Below are 14,081 nucleotides of genomic sequence, written 5' to 3'. Positions count from 1 at the left end.
AGACTATAAGGAAAAAAAATGCCTTGAAATAATTTTAACCTGGTATCTAGAAATCCTGATCGAGGGAATTTGTTTGGATTTCACTTTTCTGAATACAGACGTACAAGTATATGAAAACATTTGTATGCCTTCTTTCTGTGGAAGAGTCCATCACTGAAAATAGTCTGCGGATGCTGAAAGAGCTCTTGGATCCCAAAGCACAAAAATTAAATGAAGAAAAGACTACCATAGTAATATGAGTCACTGTAAATGTAAATGCCTATGAAAGAAAGGTAGGAATGAGAGGATATAAGACTCCTCTTACTCTCTTTAAGAGATGTCTGGTTATTTCAGGAACTTGCTATGAATCTGTAACTAGCATTTTCTTCCATGGCCATGTCACATATATAAGCTTTGCACACAGCAGGTATTTTGTAAATATTAGTTGAATGAAGAAATGAAGAATGTGAAAGAATAAAAAGCAAAAGGGGAAATATGGTCCACATTGTTCTTGACTCATATACATACAATAAAAACTAGTAATCATAATTTGTTCTTCCCTTTAAAAAAAAGTTTTTTTTAAAAAATCTAGAACCTTTGCTTTTATCTGAATGGGTAACTTCTGACATGGACATTTCTCTCACTGATGCAGGATGCAGCTGGTCTCTAACTTTTGGCCATACATAATTACCTGTATTATTGAGAGTCCAAATGATTTGTCCATGATGGCACCATTAGTATGTGTGAGGTGCAGAATTTGAATCCAAGTCTTCCTGATTTCAAAGTAAGCCTTCCGATTGACATGCTTTGCCACATTGCCTATATAATCATAATTTATATTATTTATTATACAAGTACTGTGTGCTCATATCCCTTATGTTAAGTAAGAGCTAACAATGGTCAAAATTCAGATTAAGGAATACTAACACATGTTGCATTTGTGTATGATAATATATTAGTAAAATTCTTGAATTGAGAAGCAGCATGGGATCATGGGAAACAAGACACATGGTTTAATAGACAAGAATTCAGGTGCCCCACAATATAACACTGGGCTTCCCCTTTTTATGTCTGTGTTTCCTCATCTGTTAAATAAGGTAATGATATGGTTCTGGTGTAGATGACTCCTGGTAGGTAGATGGTCTCCAAGATTTCTTCCAATTTTAAGGAGGTGCTCTGGTTCTCTAGGGTTGAGGTTTCTATTTTTCTTTTCTTTTCTTTTTTAATCTGTAAAGGGAAATGTTTTAAAAAGATGGTTTCTAAAGTCCTTTCTAGCTTTCCCATTCAATGATCCCCTGGTTCATGGTTTTCCTTTATTTGTAAAATGACATGTTCAAATAATACAATCTCTAAAACTTCCAGTTCCAAAATTATGATTTTGTGTAATGTCAGCTTCTGGATTGAAAAAGTACCATTAATGATGGTTTCTACTTGGGCATTGTGATCTCACAGTGATTCGGTTGGAGTTTTTTTTTTAAAAGCAGCTCATATGAACATTTAAATTTTTATTTGAAATAATTCAGATATTTCTAAAGTGATATCCCCCTACTCAAGCAAACATTGCTTTAATTTTCTTTTCTTAGTATGTAAAAAACTAAATTTTTAGGAGAAAGACCAATTAGCCAACAAAGTAAACACCCACCACCCAACTTTGACCTCCAGAAGAAATCACAAACCCATCCATTCCCTTTTTTTTAATGAATTGAAGAGTCAACCTGGGTCTCTTGGGGGAACATTTCTAATGAACCTCAACACTCCTGCTGGTGCCCACACCGAATTGAAATTCTCAGCGAGGATGAGCACAGCCCAGCGGAAGTCCTAATCCTCCCCGAGTAGACAAATAACAGGGAAACTCCAATGGCCCCTTAATACAGCTGGACTCCCAGGACTCTCTAGGCTCCTGAGGGTTGCCCGGTCTCCCGTTGCTATTTTGCTTGTCCCCATGAGCTCCACCTCCACATACCGATGCACTGATGTCAGCCTCCCAAACGAGCTCGCTCAGGAGTGCCCAGATTAGCTGGGTTGCCAGGCTGTGGCCATTCCAACCTCCTTTTCCACTTCACTGGACTGAGCTTTTGACACTCTGAAAAGCACCATTTAAAATTAATTAAAGCTTCTTATTTGGGACCAAATCTCCCTGCGGCCGACTCTGTTTAATATGTTTTTATGTGGGCCTTCGAGCTGCTGAGCTGGTCGGTATGGCAGGGGCCTAAAAATGACGAAATGACAAGTGAGGAGAGGGAAGAATTAACTCAGAATGGATAGAAGGGGAGAAGGTGAATTTATATTTCTTTTGCCTCTCATCTACTAGATCATCTCTGTTAAGTTAAAAGTTAGAACTTTGCCTGGCTCAAAATATGGATTTCTTTATGGGCCTTGCAGTGAACTCAAGGATTATTAGTTGTCAAAACAATGTGAATTTTTCCTCGAACAGCTGCTAGGAACTGTATCTGCAAATTCAAGATTGCTTAGCCCTTGTATGATCCAACCAATTATTTTCCAGCCCATTGGCTGCCGATGATTTATTAATACCTTTCCCCAAGAGCTGGTGGCTAAGTTTTCTTGTTCATTGTTAGTTTTTTTTTTTCAAAAGCCTACCTGTGCCAATCTGATAAAAACAGTAAAAGCAACTAAAGGCCGTTTAAGTTGTAGAGATGCCTTGTAGGCAGACAAAAGGAAAGTAAGATCATTAAAAAAAAATCCTGCTCACGAGGAATTTTACTAGCATACTGCTTGGCCTGATGACAGACTTGGGCGGCATCCCTGTTCAGAAGTCTCGTCTGCTTCAGGAAGACATTTTTAATGGGAGTTTATTGGGGTTGTTTGAATGAGTTATTCCTTTAGACCATGGCGGGGCACACCATCCTTATCCCTGGCTTGGCTTACTGGGAAAGAAAAGCCTGGTGTGAAGAGGAGAGTAGTTTTCTTGGGTTCAGTGCCAGAAGGCCTTTGTCAGTATAGATGCCCTAGAAAGAGAACAGGTGTTCTTTCCTGATCAGTGAACCAGATGGGAAATGTATCCTCACGTAGCCCCAGCCCGAAGGTACAAGGGAGCCGGTCCTGGAAATACTCATGAGCACTCAGAAAAAGCATCCCATTTCAGTAGCCCACCCCAAATATTCTGCACTCAGACTTCTATAAGGATCTACTGAGTCACATGGAGGTTCAGGAAGAAGAAGAAGTCCACAATGAGAGTTCATTTAGATAACAGACATCTGGGAGGAAAGAAGCAGCTTTGAGCATTTGAGGCATGAGAACTTAGATGGCTGATGTATAGCATGGTCTGTTAGGAGGATGAAAAAGATGAATCAGAAGAGGAGAAGGAATAAAACGGAAGAGTAAGAAAAACAGGAAGAGGAAGAGAAACAAAAATGGGGAAAAAAGAGAAAAAGGAAGGAAATAAAAACAAGAAGCAGAGAAAGAAAAGGAAGAAAACCAGGAAGAAGAGGAATAAGGAGAAAGAAAAGAAAAATATGAAGGGGAAGAAAAAGAGGAAAAGGAAGAAAAAGAGGAAAAAGGAGAAGAAGAAAGGGATGAAAAAAGGAAGAAAAAGAAGGGAAAACAGGAAATGGAGGACTGACTGGACAAAGTCCAGTGAAAAAGAGAGCATTCTACAATTCATTACTATATGGACCAGTTTTTCCTTTGATCACATCATAGACTGGAAGAATAACAAGTACTCATGGGTAAATTGAATTAATATAATAAAAATGACAATTCTACCTAAATTAATCTATTTATTCAGTGCCATACCAATAAAACTTCCAAGAAATTATTTTACAGAGCCAGAAAAAAAAATAACAGTTTATCTGGAAGAACAAAAGGTCAAGATTTTCAAGGAAAGTAATGATCACATATTTTTCATTTCTCTAGTGTTTTAAAGCTTATCAAGGGCTTTTCTCCCAACAATATAAAAGACACTCAAGGCAAGCATTTTTATCTCCATCTTAGAGTTGAGGAAGATTAAGACTCTAAAGAAAATAATTTGTGGAAACTCATTCACTTAGTAAGGGTCTAGATGAGCCAGCATTCCAAAGCACATTGCTTCCATCCCAGAAAATGTTAGCATTGTATTATTTGTGTACCCTTTCAATCCTGCAATTGTGTGTTTTTATTGATTAGTATAGAACCTTTATTTTTTCTGAAGTTTGGACTCCTTGATAAAATACCTTATTTAATCTTTTATTAGTTGTGTGATCATGACTCATTTTCTGTCTATATGCCTCCATTTGCTCATCTATAAAAATAGTGTCTAAATCTTGGAGGGGGGAGGAGTAGTACCTTACCTCCCAAGGAATGCTGGAAGACTCCAATAATAGATGTATACAAACCACTCTGTGGTGATTAAAGCACTCTCTGAATGCCAATCCATAGGTAATTGTATACGTCCCACTTGCTAAGAACAATCTATATGATTATTTTCAGTGTTATTCCTTTGCCTTGCACGGGGAAGTAGGAAGCTGATATTTCCTATACTATATACTGAAGTTGATCTTAAGGTGGGATCTTTCAGAGCCCCAGAAAGCCTCCACCCAAATAACTGCAAAGAGGAAATAAATCAGTGAGACTAGAAGATGATTAGCTATTGGAAGGGTGAGAGATTTCTATTGTTTTGTCCACTCCAAATTTTTTCCCCAAATAAAAAAAAATAAGAAAATGTTCATTCTATTTTGAAGGGCACACTTGAGAATCCCTGCAGTAAATATTCAATTTGTCCATCTTTCTTTGTTGTTATCCCCATCAAAAAAATGCTCTAAGAAAATTTGATGAAATTCAACTTATCAAGTATTCCCAACAGCAGGTGATATTGGGGAGGGAGGGAAGGAAGGAGGGAGAGAGAGAGAGAGAGAGAGAGAGAGAGAGAGAGAGAGAGAGAGAGAGAGAGAGAGAGAGAGAGAAAGAGAGAGAAACCAAGCAGGAACTTGAGACTTCAGCGATAGCCGTGGGAGATGCCAGGTAAACTTGTGGTTATGGATTTTTTCCCTAAGTAAAGTACTTCTTCAAAGGGAACATTTAACTCTTAATTATGCTTTTAACTGAAGTTATTACAAGATGAGATTCCTTCTAAACATGTCACTTTTGGAAAGGTCTTGACATGCGCTTTTCCAAGATTGTACAAGACAAAGGTACATCCATGAGTCTCAAATCACGAGTGATAGCTTTTCTAAATATTGTTTTATAAACAGAAATTGTTATGCTCAAGATGGTGGAATGAATGAAATTCTTCTGATATAGCTCATTGGCTATAACAACCATGAATCATTAGAGATGGAAATGATCAGAGAAAGTTCCTTTCTAGGTCTCAGTGGATCCAGATTCCTCTGAGAGTATTTCCAGCTCTGAGATTTTGGGATTCAGTTTAAAAAAAACAAGCAAAGAATTAAAATTCAATAAGATGCATTTTGAATCTGTTTTCATCATCAGAAAACAAGAGGAACCTGGAATCAGAGCTTCAGATCAAGTAGAGGAAAGAGATGATTGATATGTTCAGGAGGCATTGTGGGATTTATTGAGTTAGGAAATTATAGGGTGAAGTTTTGAACTGACTCTGAAATATTTAGGTTCAAATTCTTTCCCTGATACTTAAGAACTATCAGACACTTCTCTGACACAATTTTCTCATCTACAAAATGTGGAAAATAATACACATAGGATGCCAGCCTTGGAATTAGTTTTAGGTTCAAGACATATACACTAGATATTTGATCATGGCTATGTTATCTAGCCACTTAGTGCTCCCAGAAACTCTCTTAAGATGCTAAGTAATGGATAATTATGGGTCATTGACAGGAATTTAAACACTGGAATGAAATCACAGAGATTGTCCAAAAAAAAAGAGAAAGCTATGAAGCTTCCAGAGTGAATCTGGACCAGATTATGAATAAAAAATGTCTTACAATGCTTTCCTGTCCTGAAATGAACAAACCCTAACTAGTCTAGTAGGAGAACCTCAGTTAGAAGAAATGGAAACCTTCAAGTTTGTGCTTTACAGGACAGCTGTGTGTGTGTGTGTGTGTGTGTGTGTGTGTGTGTGTGTTACGCATAATATAACTAAGTAATAGTCCTGAAATTCAAGTTGCTGATGATAGGTCAGGGTCAGTCTCCCATCTCCTTCCAAGCAAAGATGGACAGATGGACTTAGTCAGACCCCATTTTTTGCCCCCCAGCAGCCAAATTCAGAGTTCCCTTTGTTTCCTGTGCTGGCTAATTTCAGACAATGACTCATAGAAAGTATATAATTAAGGTCCTGAAAGTTTGATAGGTAACTGATCTGTTTATCATCCTCAGGTGGCCCCATCAGTCCTGGGACCCACTGGCTTGTTCCTGACTTCCCTCCTCCTCTTCACCCCCCAATTCCTGGCTCAGAGCAGCACAAACAAATATTGAAAGAGGGGGAAAAAACATGCTCAGAACACATTCCCCTCTGCTATCAGAAGGGAATCCACAAGAGTAATCCCTTGTTGAGGGTTTCCCCTTTCTCATTTTTTTCCATCTTAAAAGACTATGAACATTTGCCTCCCTTGTCGTTCTAAACAACTCTTTGGGGAAAAAAATCCCACACCCATTCATCCTTCAGTCTTTAGGAAGTTGACTGATCCTATCAGCCTAATAACGCCCAGCGACATTGATGAGAAGGCACCAGAGCTCTTGACTATTGTCTTCCTTCTGCCAGCAAGGTAAAGAGGGCTGCCTCTCTGCTTGTCATTAGTGTGGTCTGGAGATTAGACAGCCAGAGAAGCAGAAACTGCTCAGATCAATTAGGATTCCACCCAGAAAACCTGCTGTAGCATCCACAATGGGCACAATAATACAAAGCAGCAGGGCATGGGAGATGGCAAGGTTGATATACCATTTGGGAGAACTGGGTTCAAATTCTGTTTTTATTTGTTGTGTGGTCCTCCCTCAGACTAAGTTAACTTATCCATAAAATGAGAGCTTGGAGGTCATCATCTAGTCTGGTCCCTTTATTTAACTGATGAGGAAGCTGTACCCCAGAGAAGGGAAATGACTTACTCATTGTCACACGGGGCTTAAATGGCAGTTAGGATTTCAAACCCAGATGCTGTAACTCCAAATCCAGGACTCTTCCTACTGTGTCATATTTTAAAATCATATTTTCTGTAATAATACTCAAATTCCCAAGGAGTCCAAATGAGATTAACTCAAATAAGTTGTTTTGAAAACCTTAATTCATTAGAGAAACATCCATTGATACACAGTTTGGCCAGGGGATAGAGCTGACCTCGGAGCCAAGAAGAGCTGTTTTAAATTCTGCCTTGGACACTTGTAGTTGTGCAACTCAAGAAGAAGTTCTTGGACTTTTTGGCTCTCAAGGTACCTGTTGGAGACTTGTCATTTCAGAGAGGTTTCCAACTTGCCCAGGCAGAAAGGAACTAATTCAAGAGATTCTGCTGTCAGTGAGTCACTGATTCTGTCTTTATATCAATAGGGCTCAGTTATTACTTCTTGTCATAGTAATAGTGGTGGTAGTAGTAGTAGTATCATTGTTGCTGTACTTGGAGTGATGGTAGCTATACTGATTGTAGCACTAGCTGTAGCAGTAGCAGTTATTGTGGTAGCAGTGCTAGGAGAATAGAAGTAGTAGCTGTAGTATTTCATGTGTAGTGGTAACAGTAGCAACAGTTATTGTAACATGATTGTTATTGTTGTAGTAATTGTTTTTGTGGTAACATTGTAGTAGTAGTGGTTTTAATGGAAGTAGTGCTAGTTGTAACCAGTAATAGTGCTATTAGTAGTAGTGCCATTAGTATATTAGCATCAGTTATAGCAATAGGTTAATAGTAGTTGTTATTGTAGTGGTGGTAGTAGTATTATTAGTTGTAATCGTTGTTGGTTTTACAGTAGTGATTACAGTAGCAGTTGTAATGATAATAGTACAGTAGTAGGTATAGTAGTAGTACTATTACTAAAAACTAGTTGAAGTAATTGTACTAATAGTGGTACCAACTGTACTAGTAGTAGCACTACTATTACTACTAGTTCTAGTAGTGGTAGTTCTAGTGGTAGTGGTAATAGTAGTAGTGGTGATGGTAGTGGTTAGTAACAGTAGTGGTAATGGTAGTAATAGTGGTTGTAGTAGTAGTAGTAGAATTATATGAATTATTAAGATGATAAAAAGAGGGTTGTTGTGAGGCTCCAATAAAGTACAGTGCTTTGCAACCTTTAAAATTGACTTAGTACAAATCAGTTATTATTTCCTGTAGGCTTTAGAGAAATTTCCATTTTCAAACCAGCAGAACCCCTTGAAATTTCCTCTCCTCCATGGGTTAGGGCTCAGCTTCCCAGTTTGAGAAGAGAGGAGGGGTGTGGCAGAAAAAGCCAGATGTGAAGGTGCAGCTAAGACAATGGCTTTGTTTCACCTGCCCCAGGTGGAAGGCTGGAGGCTCTCTCCTTGGGCCACAGGAATGGAGCCCATTTTCTGTTGGTTAACCAAGCAATTAGAAGGAATTGTGGCTGGGGAGCAGCTGCAGGAGCACGGGCTCAAGGTGGAGGTGAGGGAGGGCAAAACAGCTTCTTTCTCCGTGGGCTAGAAAAAAATCATCTGTCTCTACAGAATGACTTTGGCAGCCAAGGTAATCGGGCTTATTTCCTGCTCAAGAAATCAGCTTAAATCTTCCAAATCCTTTTAGGTAATGAAATTTGATAAAGGGCAATGAAAAGAGTATTGGCTCTGGACTCATTGAATGGGGGTTCAACTCCCACCTGTGAAGCTTACTGCTGTATGTGATCTTGCATAAGTTTCATCTCCTTGGGCCTCAGTTTCCTCATCTGTAAAATAAAGAAACTTGGTCTAGTTAGCTTTTAAGGTTCCTTCTCGCTGGGATCCTATGCCCCTTCCAATGGGTTTAGAGAATAACACCCATCCACAGCTGCACGGTGGAGTGGAGGAAGCCCTCAATTCAGAACCTGAGAACATGGACTCAAAATCTGGCCCAGTGTGACCTTTTGCGAGTTTTAACTTAACTTAGTCTTGGCCCATTCAAGCATAAAGTGAGAGGATTGGGCTAGATGCTTCTAAAGTCCCTTGCTGATGTAAACCTTTGATTAGGGCCATCCCCCTCCCTTTATGGCCTTAGCACTTGCTCCTCCCTCTCTGACCTAAGGCCTCTGACCTCTAAGAAACCTGAAAATCTTTCTGGGTGTCCGGTGCTTTGACACTCCTGGACTCTCTTTGTTTGACCATTTTGACATTTCCTCATTTTGGGATCTAATCTGGAAGCTCTGATCTCCTTACCTAAAGCTTGAACAGTGCCCCATTTATATAGAAGGTTCAGCATTTATAAAACTTCATCTCAAAGCTAAGATCTTAAAGACAAGCAGCCATGCTTCATTTATTTTTCCTTAATTACTTCCCTTTCCTTTGATTAGCAATCATTTTTTCATCCAAAAATATAATTGTATCCTCAAGAAAAAACTTTAAAATTTTATCCATTAATAGATTGGGATGAATTAGTATGCATTTATCATAATTATCTTCTGAAACAAGCGACATGATTAGAGAGTGTCACAAGGACCTGTGTTCAAATTTTACTTCTGGAATTTACAATTCCTCTGTGGTTCAGAGATGGAGAACTGGCAAAATCTCAGAGATCATCTAATCCAACCCTAGATTTTACAGATGAGAAAAATGAGTCCCAAAGAGGTGACATGATTTATAATCAGTTTATACTACTTTATAAGAAGTTGAAGACTCACCCAAGATCACACAATGAGTAAGAGAAAGAGCCAGCATTCAAACCCAGATCTCTCACACAGAGACCACTGTACATCCCAATGCAAATTGACAGTTGAACCCAGGTAGTCTGAATCCAAACTCAACTTTTTTCTAATGCACCATAGCATAGCTCCTCTTAATGGTTTATAGGTCGGGGTGTGTAGCTAAACACATTTATTTATCTAGACAGCAAGCTTTCAACCAGACTTTCACCAATTAACAGCCAGTTCAAGAGGCTGGGTTACCTATGCAGACATGCACACCCTCCTACAAAGACCAATTAGGGAAGAGAAGAAGGGGCTCGGGAGACCTGCATATAATTGTACCTATATTATCAAAATGATGGTCAATGGTAGAAATGTGTTAAAGATCGGATACCCCAAAGTGGAGAGTATCAGTGAAATGTGATTGCGAGTCACTGGGATTGGCCATCTAATGACGATTAAGTATGCTATAAATTTAAATCTTTGAAATCCTTGTTGGGATTTATTCAGGCAGACAAACAAAGATAACAAAAGTCTTTTGTGTGTTTGTCACTCATTTCCCCTCCTCTGTTGTGATGGTGTCAAATAATGTCAGTTCTTGGAGGACAATTACTGTAATTTTAAATTCTCAACAAATTAAACTAGAAAGCCTCCTAGTCCAAGAAGGACACCACTCATTTTTTCAAGTATATTTTCCTTCGTTTTTTTTTTCCAAGGTAAGTTGTAATTGACTGAGTGTTTCGGGGGGAGGGGAGGAGGGAGAGAGGGGAAGTGTAAAAAATCATTTTTTTTCCTCTGTTGAAGGGAACTTTTTTTTTTCAATCAGAAAAAAAACAATGTTGTAAGGCTTAAAACATTTTTTGAGCAAAGTTTTAGGGAGTTGCCTCTTGATGGAACTCTGTTTTTTAGATGGGTGAGTAATTTCCAAGAGATTTGACATGTTTTTTTCAGTTTGTTTGTTTTGGGAATAGCCATGTTTGAAGTTTTTTTGTTTTTTTTTTCCATCTTGTGAGATATTTATGTCTATTTCTCTTACTAAACTTAGGTGAGATGGGTTAGGAAAGGTTAGGAAAAATGCCCAGGAAGGTGAATGGAGACCAAGAGACACAGGTAAAACAAAACAAAACATGGAGCTTAAAGAAAAGTCCATATAATTAAAAGACTATTATAGGAAGTTTAATCTTGAAGATGAAAGTAAGTAAAGTCATTTGAATGGGACCTTGAAAGCTGTTTCACAAAAAATAATTTAAAGTGTACTGGGGCCTCATTTCCCATTGTTGGCCAGGCCTGTTGACAGAAGTTAAATGTGCCATAATTTCAGGGGAAGAGACCAATGCATTTTATATTTTGTGAGATCTTCTTTTTTTTTCTTTTTTTAAGATTTAGAGCAGCGGCTAGAATTTCTTTTCCATAATAAAGACAATGATCCCCTATGTTCTTCTATTACTAATTATTCTATAAAGATTGTCTGCTCCAAAAGATAATTAGAAAGGGTGAAATTTAATTCCGTTAAACAGAACTCAACTGGGACATAATGAAATTTCGCTGTGAAGTAGGAGACTTTGAAGCCGAAGAAAAAGCTTTTACAGAGATTGGAAGGGGGAGATTGTCAAGCTCCCACCTCATTCAGGCAGGAAAGGTTGACAAAATCTGGGGATAAAATTGTATTTAAGTTATCAGTGTATAACTAAGTGGTGCAGTGCTTACTTAGAGTGCTGGACCTAAAGCCAGGAAAGCTTGAATTCAAACCTACCCTCAGACAGTTAGCTGTGTGACTCTGGATCAGTCACTTAACCTTTGTCTAATTTACCTCAAATTAAAAGTAAAGTAGTAAAAAGTGAAGTAAAAAGAAAATAATAAAATCACCTATCACTTAGCACAGTGTCTGAAATGTAGCAAGCACTATACAAATGTTATATGTTATCCTTTTTTTTCCTTTTTTACTGAATTGCATAACTTCATAAAGCAGGGGTCCTCCACTCTTCCATTTTTTAATAATGAGATCTTTTTTAGCATGAGAGAAAATGAACCTTCAGAGTCCAGATTTCTTCCTAAGTTCATGTACTCTTAGAGATCTCTGTGTTATTAATGTTAATAACATTAGTCTTAATAAGAGAGACCTTCAGGCTAGAGGATTGATCAGAAGTTCCAAGCTACTGATTCCAGATGGAATTCCTCTTGCTGTCTCTTGCTGCTGGCCTTTGTTGGTAATATATAGAAATGCTGATGATTTATGTGGTTTTATCTTACGTCCTATAACTTTGCTGAAGTTGTAAATTATTTCAAGTAGTTTTTTTAGTTGATTCTCGAGGATTCTCTAAGTCTCTCATCATATCATCTGCAAAGAGTGATGGTTTTGTTCTAATTCCTTCCATTTCTTTTTCTTCTCTTATTGTAAAGCTAACATTTCTAGTACAATATTGAATAACAGCAGTGATAATGGATTTCCTTGTTTCACCCTGATCTTACAGGGAATGCTTCTAGCCTATCCCCATCGCACACAATGCTTGCTGATGGTTTCAGGTAAATGCTGCTTATCGTTTTAGGGAAAACTCCATTTATTCCTTTGCTCTCTAGTGTTTTTAATAGGAATGGGTCCAAGCTTCTGATCTTGATCCTGATAAAGGAACTAGGAGGTACTGTCAGCTCTACTGGGAAGGCATCTTTCGTCTTGCTAATGGACTAATGTAATTGAAAAGTCCAGCAAAATATTGTGCATCAGTAACAATAATAACAATGTGTGTATAAGAGGTGGTAAGTGTAGCGTAATGATTATGGAACTGTCCTTGAAGTCAGAAAGACAAGAATTCTTCCTCTGGCATATGCTATCTGTGTTTCTTTAGGCAGGTCCTTAACCTCTGTGGGCATCTCTTTATGACTATGAATTGTAGAGAAAATGCTGATCTGCTTTAACTGAAGGAGTTTCCTCATCTGAGAATTCCCTATATCAGTGAAATCACAGCTCTAATTCCTTTTCCAATAATATCAATTAAACTCTGTCTGCCTCAATTTTCCACACTATAAAAGGGGGATAATCAAAGCACTTCCCTCCTAAGATCATTGTAAGAGGTAAATAAGATAATATATGGAAAAACTTAGCATAGTTCATTGCACATAGCAGGTGCTGTATAAAAATACTAGACAGTATTGTTATCAAGAATGAAATATAATCCAGAAAGCATTTATTGTGCACCTATCATGTGCAAAGACAAATAGAAAAAAAATTCTGCCTCCATGGGGCTTAGATCTGGGAATGGAGATGGGAAGAGCACTAATATACCATGTAAATAGATCAGTTCTGGGTTGCTTTAATTTGGGGGAAGTTATTCCTTATGAAGTCTACATTTTCCTCTTTTCAGCTTTTACTCATTTTTCTTTCTTCCTCTCCACCTACAATAATTTCTAACTTTTTTCAAGTTCCATTTTTTTTACTTAATAAGCATTTGTTGAGTACCTACTATGTGGTAAGCACTGGGAGAGATGACAGGGAAGCAAAAATAAAACTTGGTCTTCACCATCAAGGAAATTACATTCTATTGAGATACAACAAGTAAATGGATAAGTTTTAAATAGCTCTAATTGTTATGGTGTTTTTCCACCAGGCTAAATTTGCATCAATATTTTATATATAGAAACATATGTTTGTATATATATTTATGTGTGTGTTTGGATAAATATATCTATACATATATTATATGTATAATCATTTAAGAAAAGAGACAACACTAATATGTAGGGAGATCAGGAAAGGCTTTCTATAGCAGATGATACAATACTTAAACTTGAAGGAAGGTTTGGATTGTAAGAGGCAGAGGTGAAGAGGGAGAGCCTTCTAGGCTGGAGGGACAGTTTGTGCAATGGCATGGAGGGGGGAAATGATTTTTAGGAGCAAAAAACAAATTATTGTATTATCCTCTTCCTCATGCAAGGTTGTGTTATGGTCCAATTCAACTTAAAAAAATATTTATCAAACATCTATTATGAAAAAGGCATTGGAAAAAATCTGGAATCCTATGTGTAAATTTGTGAAGCAGGGAAATGAGGCAGGAAAAGCTCCAAAGAAGGACAAGTCAATTGCTCACAAGAAGCATATAGAAAGATCTGTGAAGAAGAGAGGAAAAACAAATGTGGAGAAGACTTCATGAGGTTAGGATCTGAGGTGGGATTTGGAGGAAATTTGGAGAGGCAAGCTGAAAGGAGCAACCAGGAATGAAAATTATGTGTGGAAGGGTAGGGAGGATCTTGCCTGCCAACCTGAAATAGAAAGGCAAGGTGATGTGCAGTAATTCTCCATCTCTCTCCTCATATTACCTAGGTCAAACAATGGGGTATATGGGATGTTCATGGTGGTTGGCTGAGCCCTTTGCTCCTCTACCTTTGGT

The sequence above is a fragment of the Antechinus flavipes genome, chromosome 3 (assembly GCF_016432865.1).
Source record: "Antechinus flavipes isolate AdamAnt ecotype Samford, QLD, Australia chromosome 3, AdamAnt_v2, whole genome shotgun sequence".
In the NCBI taxonomy this organism is placed as follows: Eukaryota; Metazoa; Chordata; class Mammalia; order Dasyuromorphia; family Dasyuridae; genus Antechinus; species Antechinus flavipes.
The sequence above is the reverse complement of the archived record's forward strand: the minus strand, read 5'-3'. Positions refer to the sequence as shown.